This window comes from Alligator sinensis, unplaced genomic scaffold (genome assembly GCF_000455745.1).
Source record: "Alligator sinensis unplaced genomic scaffold, ASM45574v1 scaffold215_1, whole genome shotgun sequence".
Classification (NCBI taxonomy): domain Eukaryota; kingdom Metazoa; phylum Chordata; order Crocodylia; family Alligatoridae; genus Alligator; species Alligator sinensis.
In genome coordinates this window covers 1,633,513-1,648,095 of record NW_005842259.1, presented here as the reverse complement: position 1 = coordinate 1,648,095, position 14,583 = coordinate 1,633,513, and the positions used below count along the sequence as shown (strand labels likewise).

At 41.3% G+C, this 14,583-nt stretch overlaps 1 protein-coding gene across 16 annotated transcripts in view; it reads left to right on the top strand.

Annotated features, from left to right (window-relative positions):
- TNRC6B (trinucleotide repeat containing 6B) overlaps positions 1-14,583 on the top strand; it is a 188,975-nt gene that overhangs the window by 67,357 nt on the left and 107,035 nt on the right. For 13 of the 16 annotated variants that reach the window (XR_003095021.1, XM_025208905.1, XM_025208907.1 and 10 more), the window contains one exon: positions 1,319-1,386. The exons of the other annotated variants lie outside the window; for them this stretch is intronic. The gene's annotated coding sequence lies outside the window, so the exon portion shown is untranslated. The remainder of the gene's footprint in view (positions 1-1,318; positions 1,387-14,583) is intronic. 16 annotated transcript variants of the gene reach the window in all.

Here is a 14,583-nt window from a genome sequence, read left to right as displayed (position 1 = left end):
AGGAATGAATTTCTACTGTATAAAAGACACTGTATAAATACATTCTTAATGACATCTCTTTCCTCCCAGATGCTTTCTTTATCTTCTGTCACAGGACTTCTGAAACAGGTCTGATGGTGTCCCTTCATCCTGTCTAACCTCACATATTTAATGCTAGGTGTTAGAAGATGCTAAATGTGACTAGCGATACATTTTAATTTCTAGACAAGGATATAGAGATGCCTTGGTTAAAGTCATGGTTGTTTGCAAAATTAATTCAGATGCTCTGTATCTGGTTCTGGTATCTACAAGTTGTGTGAAGCATTGCAGTGTGGCTCGCTTGCTTATTTCACTTGGTGTTTACAGGGATACTAATGCTGCGTACTTGTATGTGTTCTCTTCTTTCCTCTCTTGTTTGTTTTAGATGGAAAATATTAAGTGCGTGTGTGGAGCATTCACATAAGGGGAATACTTTTGCTACCTGTGCAGGAAATTCTAGCTGAGGAAAGTCAAGAATGATGAGTCCGTTGCTAATTACTAGGAGTGGTTTTAGTCTCTGACATTTTAGCCAAAGAAATTACTTAAAATTATACTGGAATTGTGCAGAAGAATAAGATAAATAAGAAACTTCCTAGTTTCCATTGATTTTTCTATCATGAGAGGAAATGCCATCCTTATTCTGTCAGTGGAACAGTGTTTGTTTGAAGCAGACTTCAGGCTTTTTTTTTCTTCTGATAACTATGCTATGAGGTGATGTGCATGTGTGGAGCAAGTGAGCCTTTTCCATACAGCCATTTTCACAAAGTATGGTCTGTGCTTTTACACCTTCCATACATGGATCCTGAAGCCCTTTACAAATGTAAATATATCCTCAAAGATGTTGAAGATGTTGTGAGATGGGTAAGTTTTTTTTGTTTTAATTCCCATTTTACACCTACAAAAGCTGAAGTGGAAATGAAGTGTTTGCTAAAGGTGACCCAGGAAGTCTACAACAGAGCCAGGTACAGCATGCAGATCTCTCCTGATGCCTATTTTTGTTTCTTAGCTGTTAAGCCATTCTTTCTTCCTTGGAAGCCTTTTTTCTTTTATGCACACATGCATTCTGGAAACTGTTGTAGAATGATACCACAACAATCGGGTGATCAGTGTTTAGAAACTACAAGGTCTGTTCTGGACCAGTCACTAAAATACAGTGGCTACATCAAGGGTGTGTGTGTGTGTGTGTGTGTGTGTGTGTGTGTGTGTGTGTGTGTGTGTGTGTGTGTGGAAAAAGGCCACTCACTAGGGTGACATGCTTTTTGCTCCACCAATTTCTGACCTGCAATGCTTGCCTTTGCAGATGGAACATGAGGATTTTGTAATGGAAGGGCATGGCAAGACTCCACCTCCTGGTGAAGAAAACAAACAGTGAGTCACACATTTATTTAAAAAGGGCCTTACCATAGTAAATGGTGTGAAGCACTCTTGTTTAAAGGTACTTGAAACATTGGTGGTTCTTGGGGTGCTCGCCATCTTGGTTCCTTACATATCCATATTTTAATAGTGGCTAAAGCTGAGAAATCAGTGTGCAGACTTGCGTTTATGTTTAGAACCTGAAAAGTTTGTGCATATTCTGCAGAGGTTTAATTGCAGTTTGTGGTAAAAAGTTTAATGACTCTCAGAACTCAGAGCTGAAATGCCCTTGGTTTTACGAGTAGAAATGTGCACATGAAGCTTGTCTGTTGAAGCCATTTGAAATGCAACAAAACAAAGGCTTTCCTTTTGGTGTCCATGTGGTAGATTGATGTTTTTCTGAAATGCGAACTTTATTTTATTTAAAATATATTTGTAGAAAGGAGCAGGAACTGTAAACAAAATGTTCTTTTCAGGATGGATCTCTTAGATATTGGCACTGTGTGGCTTAAAAGAGAGAACAGCTTGATTTAAAAAAAATAAAAGATGACATTTCCATTAGGAAAGTAGAAGGGAAGAGAAAATGTCTTTTTCAAAATCACTTTTTTATATGAAATCCCTAACCCTTTCTTTTGGTGGGGCAAGGAATCTGTAGCTCTGTGCTTATGACATTACAGCCGCACAGGCCCTAGGAGTGTCTTAGATAATTTCTTCACTGCATTCAGTAGCAATGTTGAGCTAGTAACCTTAACTTTTGATTTACCTCTTTGTAAAGAGTAGGAAAACCATGAAACTTTGACATAGCTGGAAAGTAGAAACATTTCACACCTGATTCTATTTCACTTAATTTAAAAGAGAATTTTCATTTCACCAACATTTAATACACCCCCTGGTAGCTTACACGGGGAACTGTATTATCTTAATGGTAGTGGCCTTAGCTTTTTGGTGACTTGGCAATGCAAGCAGCTGTCTTTGTAGCAAGATAAATTGTTTCTTGCGTAGCGAATGTGAACTTGGGGAAGTTTTAGTTTTGAGCAGGTGCATTCCTTTCCATTATGGAAATGAGCCATGCTTTTCAAAATAATTGCTACCTTTTTCTGTTCAGAATAAGTTGAACAGTAATCGTAAGCTTCTGCCAGTTGAAACATGCACAAAGTTTCTGAAATGAAGCAGAATTAAAAAGTAAAAATGGGGATTTAAGTTCTTAACTTCTAAATTATTTCTCACATTATTGAACTTAGCGAAATGAAGTGTGTTCTTGTGATGAATAGCATGGAAACATGTTATGTTGGATACATCAAGGTAGTACAATCTGTTTTTTTATGCTGCCTTATTTATTGTGCTTAGAGGCTAGAATTCCTTCACAGCTGAGCTGATCTCTAACTAGAGATTTCAGTTCCTTTGCAACAGTTTTCTGTGTTTCTATGATTTTATCTCCCATGTTCTCTGAGCTCTCTTGACTGGAGAAAGCATTCAAGATTGGTGGGCAGAAACTGGTGTTAAATTAACTTTTTTTGTATTATGGCAGTGTCCACAAACCCTTCTGAGATGCATGTCCCATTGTACTAAGGGTTGTAAAACAGAACAAAGTGGCAGACCTGCTCTAAGGAACTTCCTTTCTGTACAAATTGAAAGCTGCAACTTTGTACCTACCACAACTGAAAGACAAGGCTATTCATGTTATCAAGCTCTGTACAATAATTGCAGCAGCAACCTGTTGGAGACAGCTTTTTCGCCCCTTGCTGGATTGGCCATGTGGATTTCTTGTTTTACCCACCATCTCAATTCTTCATCTAGCTAGGTAAATGGAATTTGGCCAAGGCAGAAGTTTGCTGCTTATTGTTTTAATTCCTGTTGCCAGATCAAAAAAGTGTTAAAGTTAATGATAGCAACAAGGTATTTTAATTATCAGGTCAATAACTTTCATTCTTATTACTCCAGAAAGTGTTGCTCTGATTTTTAAAATGCTGCTCAACCTTTTTTTCCCCCCTTTTTTCCCCTTTTTTTGTAATATATATTCTGGAACTACTACCTTGTAGCAGTTAATGCTTGCACAAAGCATATGCAACTTTGTTGTCCTCCCGGTTAGTTTGAAATGAAATTTGGGTCTACTTAACTAAGAGTAGTAGATTATAGTTTGGTAAAGGAGCCTCAAATGGGTATTTGTAGAAGATGAATAAGGTTTGCTAGTGGAATATGGAAATACAGAGAACAAGCACTTAAGAGGTTGTTTTCAATAGGAGCAGTAGTTCTTGTGTACTAATGAATACACATGAAATGTATTTCACTGGAGTTTATTCTTCACATAATAGACCACAACTAGCAGGCTTCTGTAACTGAATGGCTTAAACTCTGTTTCTGTAGTGAGGTTGAATCCTGCCATTCATTTTAATTTGACAGGGAATGTACAACTTACTGAAATATGTATTTTACAAGAGTACCTTGGAACACCATCAAAACTGTTGGACCATGGAACTAACTTATTTCATACAGTGATTTTATTGGGGAAGTTATTTTTTTTTCTATGAATTGTGTATCATTCCCCCCCCAGTCCGTGCTGCATCTGGAAATTTTAGGAAACAAAAGTCAGCATATAAAGCCGTTGTGGGGGGTAACCTTTTTGCAGTTGTGCCAAAAATTTGCCTTGTATCCTCCCCAAGTGTTGCTCTGATCCCTTTCCCTTGCCCAGTCTGCTGCCCTGCTTCCTGCCCAGTGGTCCTTTCCTAGTCTGGTGCTCTACTTTCTGCTTCCTTCCCTGGGCTTCTTTGTCCCATTTGCTGCTCTTCTTCGTGCTTCCTGCCCTATCTGCCACTGTGCTGCTTCTCCCTTCCCTTCCCTTCCCTTCCCTTCCCTACTGTGTGCCACACAGAGGCTGCCCATGCCACATGTGCTACAGTTTGGCCACGCGGGTGCAAAGAATGTATGCAAGTGCCAGAAATATGTCAGTTTGTGTTTGCTATTAGAAAATAGGCTGATGTGGTTTCAAAGTATCATACAGAAACACTGAGCTTAGTGGGCACTGATAGATGTGGAAAAAACACACTTTACCAGAAGCAGCAGCATGTTACTGTACTTTGATTTGGCTCCGCAGTATCTGTCTAGATAGGACATTTCAGTGGGCTTTTAGGGCACTTAACTAAAGGTGATTGAATCAGCTATTAGATAAAAGTGCCAGAAAGCCCCACTAAAGCACCTACTCTATACAGACATTGGGAAAACCAGGTGCAGCTAATGTGCTGCCTCTTCTGGGAATGCGCTCAGCTCGGTATCAGCAGGAGTATGTTGAACTTAAAGTAAAGTGCCAGGTTTTGGGGGGAGGTTTTCCCTGTCTGCAAGCAGCCAATATCTTTAAGTTCCTGATTATTTTTTTTAAAGCTGCAGTTGTGCAAAGTATAATACAAGATAACCTTGTATGACTGTTGTAGTTGGAGTGGAGGGGAGAGTTGCTTATTAGACTGTTTGACCTTGGTTATCGAATGTGTATAAAATGTTTCTTTAGAAATCTGCCATTAGCAGTTCAATCTATAGACCTGACTGATTTTAATTGAAACACCTTTTCTAAAGAGGGATAATTGGCCTTTTTAAAATCCTTCACATAAATTAAGCATGTGGTTGTTGAACTCAATATTTATTGGCTTTTGTCAATTACAAACTGACCCTTGGATAGTGGCAGTGTTCTCTTTTACAGCCTGTGTACTGACATTCGTTGCTGAGAGACTGAACTTGAGTGGTATACTCAAGGGATTTGACATGTTCCTCAAAAAATCCTTGTTGGTTATGGTTATCTTCTGTTTAATCACTTCCTGCTACTGTCTGGATTTCCATCCCCTTTTCCCCAACTCCCATAAGGGTCCCTGCTTTGGAGGTTTCACTCCTTCCTTGTTTGAAGGCAGAGCAAATATTAGCACTCAGGTTAATGCCCAGACTACCCTTCTGTGGAAAGCACCAGATTTCTCTACCTCCATTCTTTATAGAGAGGGCAGACCCAGGGTTCTCGCTGGTGTAGCAGTCTTTCAGTGCAGAACTGTCAAATAATGAGGACTTGACCAATTGGGGGGAGAAGGGGGAATAGTTATTCTTGTCTTCAGCCAGGGATTTCTGAGCTGTTTTCTAGACTTGGGGTTGAAGGCATGGTAGCTATGACTACTATTGAAGCCTCCTGTTTTTCTGTCTTCCCATGGTTTAGGGCAGAGAGGAGAGAGAGAGAGAAGAAAGCAGTCAGTACATTCAAAATTTTACCGAGAGGCATTAAAACCAGACTATTGAATAGCAAGCAAGCTTGCAGACTCTTCACCCAGAGATAGAGATTTGGGCCCAGACTCCTTGTACCTATCTGAATATGGGACCTAGCCCCCATTAGCAAGCAAGAGCACCAGCCCAGAGAACTGGGTTGGAGAGGACACTTCCAGTTTATTCAGCTTTCCAGAAAGAAGGTGGTACAAAAAGACTCCTAACAATGCCTGAGCCTCCCATGGGAATAGCAACAGCAATGGCTGTTGCTGTCACTGCTTCAGCCTCAGCAGATGGTCAGTTTAATTCTTTCAGTCCTTTCAGCTTTGGTATAGACAACTTGGTGTCAAATGGCCATCCAGCTCCTCCCCTAATAATAGGTCTGTGGGGATCACTGCTACCCTTACTTTAGTGGGCACAAGGGAAGCCAGGGGAGCAGCTCCCTTTCAGTCTTGGCACACAGGTGGACCACATGCCTGTAGAGCCATTTCAGACCAAGGAAACACCAACATTCCTTCCTGACTTCTCAGAGCTCGGCCTCTGCTTCCTGCCGCCTGAAGAGATGATTTTGAAAGTCCTTCAGCAGCAGGAACAGGATTGAAACATAACCTAGTCCTTATTCTCCTACCCTGCTCGCCAGAATTGTAAAGGGGACTTCAAAGGGTGGAAGTCAGTGACTAACACTGGCAGGAATAAATGGAGAAATAATAGAAAAAATCCAAGAGTCTTTCCCACTCAAGTAGTTGACTGGCTATAAAAGGTTAAATGCATAGAAAATGCTTCCTGAGACACCCTGGGAGCTACCCAGAGAAAATCAGGAAACTGACTTGCAAATGTTTTCTAGGTAAAGCAGGACAATTATATCCCATTGCACCCAACTTTGGAAGAACTAACCAAGATGAGCCGAAAAGACTTAACAGAGTTTCTGATTCTTCAGGTCTGTGGTAAAGGTTTGGTCATTCTGCTAAAGATGGATGCCTGGTCACAGATGCTTAATTCCTTCAAATTGAGTTTTTAGTGGAAAAGTCAGTAACAGACGAATCAGTGAGTCTCCTAAGAAAGATCTCTGAGCCCTGAGAGCCTCTGCAATGGTTTTCTGTTTTATTAGTGTGACTTTTTTTATTTTTTTTAAGCTTTCAAAGGTATGACCAACTGGGTCTGGCTCAACAAAATAAAAATCTGAAGAAAAGTTTGGCTATATTTTCAAGATAATATTTTATTCTGTTGAGAAGTTTTAGAAATGTGTCCACATATGAAGACATTTTCCTTGAAGTTTAGTATGATGCTCTACAAAGAATGGGATTAAGAGTGCTATCTTTGATCTCAAGTCCCTCAGGAGATTCTCCCAGTGTGAGTTAGATGGAAAAAATAAAATCTGATGTTATATTTCTGTTGCTTAAAGTTATCACAATTGCCCTGGGCCTCAAGGAGGCCTTCCTTACAAGAGTCACTGAAAATGTCTGTGCTTCAATATAGTAGTAAGAATTATCAATGCAGTGTTGTCATATGTCAGAATTAGCAACTTCCTTTGTAATTTTTAGAAAGATCCTGGGGATGTCAGTGGCCTACTTCAGCCATGAGAAGAATATAAATTGATCCCTGTAATGTCTCTGTTTTTATCAGGTCCTTGCTGAATGAAATGGCATTCCGGGACTCAGTTCTCGTATAGGATCATGGGTTTATGGTGAACATGTCTGAGAATGGTCACTCTTTTCTATTTGTATGTTTAGGCATGCTTCTAAGGACTGAGAAGGACAAGCTGCTCATCTTGGAAGCGAGAATAACAGAAGATTCTTTCCTTAAATAACTGATCATCAGACATCCCTAAAAATCCTGATTCTACTCCTCAGTATGCTAGTTTTTTGTGTGGACTGTGGAATGAGCTGATTTTAATCTAAGAACCCCAAAATGTTGTTTTCTTATTGGGAAGAAATTGTGACAAAAAAACCCTTGACTGGTGCTAAGTCTCATATGCTGAGAAGCAGTTTGCTTCCATAGCAGGTGTCCTGAATTAGTAGGAATTAAAACTTTTGACATCACCGCATTAGATTGTAAAGCAGCAATGCATTTTAATTCTCCTGTAATGCATGTTTACATCTTGGAGGCTGAATTTAATCAACAAAACAATTGCTTGAACATCTACTCTCCTGTGTTGGCCGAATTTCTAGTTCTCAAGCAGTTTTCTAGTGGCAGTTTCCTCTGCTAACAAGGTTTTAGGACTTGGACCATTCTCAAGGGGCCATCATTTGTATATTTTCCATAAGGACAAAGTGATTCTTAAGATGAACCCATCATCATTTTATTTAAAAAATAAACAACTTTCTATGGATTGGAAGAAGTAACTTTGCTACTTTTTTGCCCTAATCCAGAATATTCCTTACTTCCTTGTTTTGCTGAGGTTTGGAACTAAGCTGTCGTATTTTACTGTGGAGGTCGCAGCATTTCATTGATTGATGGGAATGACTAGTTAGTGAAGTATTGAATTAAATTTGAAGTGGTCTGAGTCTCCAGTAATAGCTTCTATCTGTACAAAAGTATGAAAATACATAAGAAAAATTAAACAGTATTTATTTTAAGTGGGTTTTACCAAGCTCTGAAAGACAAAGCTGATTATGATGGGCTACCACTGTGTGAGAATTTTAAAGGTAGATTTTTTTATCTGTTCTTCCCCACTCTTTGAGTAGCCCTTAAATGAAAGAGCTCTGCTTCAAGAAGGTATAACGAGATTTTCAAAGAAGGCTAAGGAACCTGGAAATTTAGTGGGAGTTAGATTCTGTTTCTTTAAAGCTTGTTTGAAAACCCCAATTATATTGTGCTGAAATGTTAGGGTCTCACCCAATCTTTTCTTCCTGCTTAACTGGGCTTGAAGTAAAAATCCAACTATCAGATCTCTGTCCCTGAATATTCAAGGCTTTAAATTTCCAACATCTGCAAGTGGCAAATCATTGTAGAGACCTGAACACAGGTGGTGATCTTGCCAGTCTGCACAACTTTGTAGGCATTTTATCTGGAACTTCTAGGTAAACTTCCATGACATGGAAGTTTAGCCTTCACAAGCATGGACGATCACAAGGTCAACATAAGGGAAATATAGCTGTGGTATCTTAATCAAGAATAGTGAAAAACATTACAGGTCACCAGGTAATCCTTCGTAACAATTAGTTAGGACCACAAGACTGTGAAATATTTTGGCAGTACATCTCATCAGTAGATGGAAACATTACATTCTCATTTGTGGGTACCTGTTTCTCTGTGGCTTATTATGACTGACATCATTTTCCTACATGGAGGTTCCTTCTCTATCACTCCTAGCTTTTTTGGTGTCATGTCAGCAGGGGAAGCTATTTATAATACTGCTTAGACATCTAACTCCTGTCTGGGGGGCGGGATCCCCTTGTATGGCTTTTTTCTTTTCTGTCTGCAGCGATTAAGGGTTTTTTATTTTTATTTAATTTCTGTCTCTCATGGAAAGGAGAGTATCTTTGGAGACTGGAGCCCACAATACCATAACTTCGGGGAAAAGGTATGTGGCAAGTCCATTCAAGATTAAAGGGCTTCTGCACATAGACTGGTTCCACAACCCTTCTCTTTTCTCCAGTAGTGCGGCAGAAACATTTTTAACTGTTTGGGAAGAAATTTAGCGTCGAGGCATGGCATTGTGGAGACTCACAGCACTGTTCTTTTTTTCTTTTCTTACCTGATGGGGAGGAATTATAAAGTTTAGGAGTGTGTTTTGAAGAGCAGCTGAGTCAGGAGCATGCAGTGCACAAAGTACGAAACCCTCTGCTTGCCACGGTGACAGGCGTGTGTTTGTTTTCTTGGGGGGGGAGTGCCCCATTTGTTGCAAGGGTGACTGGTTTCTGAGGTCATTTCCTCTCTACTTGTTGCCTCTAAACTTTTTTCCCCTCAAGATATTTTCTTTCTGCCTCCCTCATTTCATAGGTGGCACTGAAACCAAAGTTGGACTTCTGCTGATTTTTAGGAAGAAACATATCTCAAATGACTTAGAACTCAGGCATTTGGAACCAGTTACAATTTTTGCAGAGCAGTCTGATGTTTCTCTGTGTTGATTTATTTCTCATTCTGGCTTCCACATTGTGTGTCAAGATGATCTAAACAAGATTGTCATTTTTGTCATTTAACTCTATTTTCCACAAGCTTTTTCTTGGAGATGCAGCAAAGTGGTCTGATTGTATCACCAAACTGCTCGTTTCTGTCAGCGATCTGGGTTTTTTATGAGAGTAAGTGTGTAGCTATCCACAGCCCACCATGTTGTCATCCTATTTCTGTCTTCACTTACCTTTGGGATGCAGCAGAGTCATCTAACAAGTGCAGATAGGCCTTCTGTTTTTTGCTTGTCCTTCCCCACTCTTAGGATGTATGTTCTCACCATCCCCATCTTTTACTGCATCTCCAGTGGCTTTGTAGTAAAGCAGTTGAGTACCTACACTCAGCCATCTTATGTTGTTAGATCATTTAAGTGGCTAGAATCTGCAGATGGGTAAGTTTACTAATTTCTCTCCTAGTTTTCCCTTTATGTGTACTAGAGTCACTTGGTCAGCCCTAGCTCATATTGGAGCAATATGAATATCCTGGTAGCTCCTACTATTAGCCTGTGAGCTCCAGTGGGCAATTCAGGCCTCTGACAGACTGTAAAATGAAAGTGCGATGGGATCCAATGCAGAATCTCAACACTTGTGCTTCCTGCCATACCACATGTACATGACAGGAAGCACAGCTGTGGGATCCTGCACTGATCCCATTGCACTGGATTGCTGGTGCAGGAAGAGCCTGATCCTGGCTTCCCCTGCACTGGCAAGTAGCAAGTTTGGATTCCAGCTACAGGAGCAGCCCACCATGCACTCTCATGGCTGGAAGCCCCAGTTTTCTGACAAGGGCTTCCAACCAGGGGAGCGCACCAGCATGCCCAGCTCACCTCACAAACACCATGGCTTTTAAAGATCCCAACAGTTTTATCTTTCCTTTACAGTTTTAGAGCTGGTAAGATAATGATTTTTCTCATCCATGTGGCCAATGTGTTCTCTGAGGACATTTCGGTAGTAATGTCCTAATTCTGAAAATAATTATTTATCTACATAAGAAGTGCCATACTGGGTCAGACTAATGGTCCATCTAGCTCAGTGTTCTGTCTCTGACAGTGGCACAACCAGATACTATAGAGCAGGGGTCGGCAACCCCTGGCACGCATGCCGAGCATGGCATGTGAGGCCGTTTTGCTTGGCATGCCACGGCCAGCCCCATCTCCGGGTAGCTGCTGGAGCCCAGGCTGTCTGGTGGGAGCAGCCCGGGCACTGTGGCTGGCAGCAGCTACCTAGGGCCGGGAGGCTCCAAACAGCTCTGCCGGGGTCCATAGCCCTGGCATCAGCTCTGTACCGGCACGTGCACCCATGTGTTGCAGCAAGCGGTGGGGGAGGGGCCTGAGGCAGCCGGGCTCTCCCCCGCTCCCAGCAAGGAGGTGGTGAGCTCTGGAGCCCGGCGCAGCTGTTTATAGCCAGCCCGGGCTCTGGGCAGCTGCAGCAAGCAGCAGGCAGGCTGCAAACAGCTGCACCGGTCTCTACAGCTCTGGCATCAGCTCTGTGCTGGCGGCGACTGCACGGGTACCTTGGGGCAGACAGCAGGGCAGTGCAGCCCACCCCTCTATTCACTTGGTCCACACCTTTCATGATTTTATAGGCCTCTACCATAACCGCTCCTCCCCCTGCCCCACACACACACACGTGCACCCCCCCCCCACACACACACACACACACCCTCCTCTTACAAACTGAGGAGTCCTAGCCTTTTTAGTCTCCTGGTATGACAGCTGCTCTGTGTCCCTGATTATTTTGGCTGCCCTTCTCTGTATGCTGTTGCTCTCCAGTTTCCTGTCTCCAGGAGGTGGAAAGAACATTTGGTGGCCATTAGCCTGTTATGTTTTAGAGATGCCAGAATATGTTGCTAAGCTTTTTTCCTTCTGTTTCTAATTCTTGTTACTTTCCCCTCCTACGTATTCCTAAGTGAGAAGTATTGTCAGGGGGTGGTTCACTTGCCAATTTTATTATTTCTACCTTCTTGATGCACCAGTATTTCCATGCTATGCCAGTAGATACCTAGAAAATAGTGACTAGTTGATCTTCATTCTCCATGACCCAGGAGCTACTGGTTAGTGGAAGCAATAGGGGATGCTGAGGCCCCCCACCAGTGACATGAATAACTTACTCGGAAGAGGCAGCACTTCTGTACTTCACCCATGATGAATTGCTGCATCCTAGATGAGGATCCTCTTCTAAGCTCGGCCTGTTTCGACCACTGGAGATCTGACAGTAGTTAGAAAAATATTCCCTTAGCTCAGCCATGAGCCCAGTTGGCTCTCGTGAAATGTTAGAGTCCCAGGGATTGGGTGAATGAGTAATGTCTAATTAGTTTATCCATAAACAGTCATTCTTGCTGGATACCATTCAGATGTCAAAAAGAATGTTTGAGGAAGAATTTGATTTCAGAATTAGATAAAATAGGAAATCTAACTAAGAGTTCTATTAATTCTGTTTAGGATTGTCCTTTGATGTATGGAAATTATGAAAAACAGCATTGTCTGTGCCTTGGCTGCGATTTCCTACAAAATCAACCTAAAAAAAGTAGTGATGTAGCCTCAGTGAAGGTGCCCTCCAGCAAGGGGCAGAGCTGCAGTGAAATGCCTATAAAATCAGCTCTGCATGCTGAGAGTGGGCCGCAAGAAACCCTTTGTCTCACTGCGACTTAGGTAGGTCCCTACATATTGGGGGATGGGCATAAACTCTATCCAGTGAGTACAAAAAAAATTATCCTCAGTGGATCCTCAGTATCCACTCCACATTCAGGAAATAGTGAAAGCCAAAAATACAACTCCAGAATGAGGTTTCTACTCGTGCTCTTTTGAATGTAATTTTCCCTAGAACTTCCATGTTCCTTAACCACTCAAGTGAACAACAGGATTATGGGTATGATTAGAAATATCACTCTTGAGGCAGACCACATGGCGTCATCTCAGAGTACTTTAGGACTCTGATCTTTGTACTTGTTTTTAGATGAACTGTTGAGTGATGTAGAGAGCAATAAGATATGGCTGCCCTGACTCTTAACCAGATAAAGTAAAGGAGATTTGCTGACTCTTGCTCTTCGTAGCGTTGATAACTTCTTTTTTTTTCAGGTGATACCAGCTGTGACTTACATGAGGACCTGTGTATGTAGTATGACATAATTACATTATCTTGAGTCTGCCTGTATGGCTTGTCAAGTCCTTGTCTAAGACCTTGAGGAAGGAAGTTGTTGAGGGGAGAACTAATAATGATGTCCAAGTCTCTTGCAAGGATCTGTTTGAAGGTTCCAACAGGAGGGGTCCTATAGAAGCAAACAGTGCTGTTAGTAAGGAGATCCTGTGTCAGGTCTGAAAGGCCCCCTTCTGTGATCCAGGGACTATGCATTCCTTTTGTCCACTGCCTTTTTTTTTTTTTTTTAACTTTTGCATAATATGGTTCCTTTCATAAGAACAAAAGAAAATGGGATGGTGCCAACTCCAGCCCAGATGCCAGAAATTCCTCTGCTTGAAGGTTTCTAGGCTAGCATCTCATCTTCTTACACTGAAGCAAGTTAGAACAATTTGTAAAGGTGCAGGTCTATCTAAATGTGGAATGATGACTGAATATTTTTAACTCTGCACAGTAATTCCCTTTTTGTGTGATTAAAGGGAAAAGGAATAGAAATAGAATAAGGGTGTAGGTTGTAGCTGTGTTGGTCTAAGGACACAGGCAGACAAGGCTCTTTAGGTAAATCCGATATATTTTATTAGACCAACTCAGATAGTTGGAAAAATTCTTCTTTGCACACGTTTGAGTACAAATACCCTTCATCTGGCTAAGGAAGTGTCTGCAGATGGTCTGTGTTCTTCCTGGATGGAGTTAGTAAAGCATCCAGAGGTCAGTAGTATGCAAGAAAGCCAGTCAGTTAACATGTAAATTGAGGTAGTCAGTAAGTGAGACAGGTGTGTGGGTGGGTGGGGTGGGGTGGGGGGAAATGAATGTAGCTGTAGTCAATGGATGAGAGAGGAGTGGGGAGGGAACATTTAGCCCTCTCAGTGGATATGGCTATCTTCCTCATCTTAAGTAAGATTAGTGGCAAGCTTTGTGAGGACTGTCCATGGAGTGATTTTTGTTGTTTGGGAGAGGTTTTATATATTTTTAATAGAGCTACCAGATTCAACTCCAGGTACCAGTTCCCTGTAGCCTTTGGAATTGTATTATGGAACTATGTCTTGGATGCCTTGGTTTCTGTCCTTTTGAACCATTTAGAGTTGGTGTAGACTAGAATTCAAAAGCATGTTGTTAACATTTTTTGCTGAATGTTTTTGAAACCTGTACTGGAGATAGAGCAAATCATTTTAACTTTTTTTTCCTCTGCTTGATGATGAATTTTAAGGATCAGAAAGGTGTTTTGCTTTTTTCAGTATACTTTTGACTTACCCAAACCAGATCTGATATTGAAACTGAATCTAGCCAAGAGAGTGTGGTGACTAATGGCTTTGTCATACAGGAACTGTTGCCAGTCTTTCAGCAAGATAATACTGTAGTCAAGGCAGTTTTTTTTTCTTTTTCTAAAGAGGTATTTTAGTGTGGAGTTGGGTCATCTTTATACAGCAGCCCGCAAAAAGACCAGACAGATGTGAGGTAGAATCCATGTTAGATGAATTTCTGAAAATATAGTTCAAAAGTCTACAGTACTGGATTGCTTCAGTACAAAGCAGTAATGTAAGGGATATCCCTTTGCAGTGAGAGAATTTCCTGATAACACTGGGAAGTGTATGTGGCTTTGGACCATAAACCACATATGGGTCATAATTTTTTTTTTTTTTTTTTTTTTTTTACTAGCACTATAATAAGCTTGGAGGCTTCTCCCACTGAACTTTGTGGGACACCTACTTCATAGTAAGTTTGATGCCTTTTATTTATT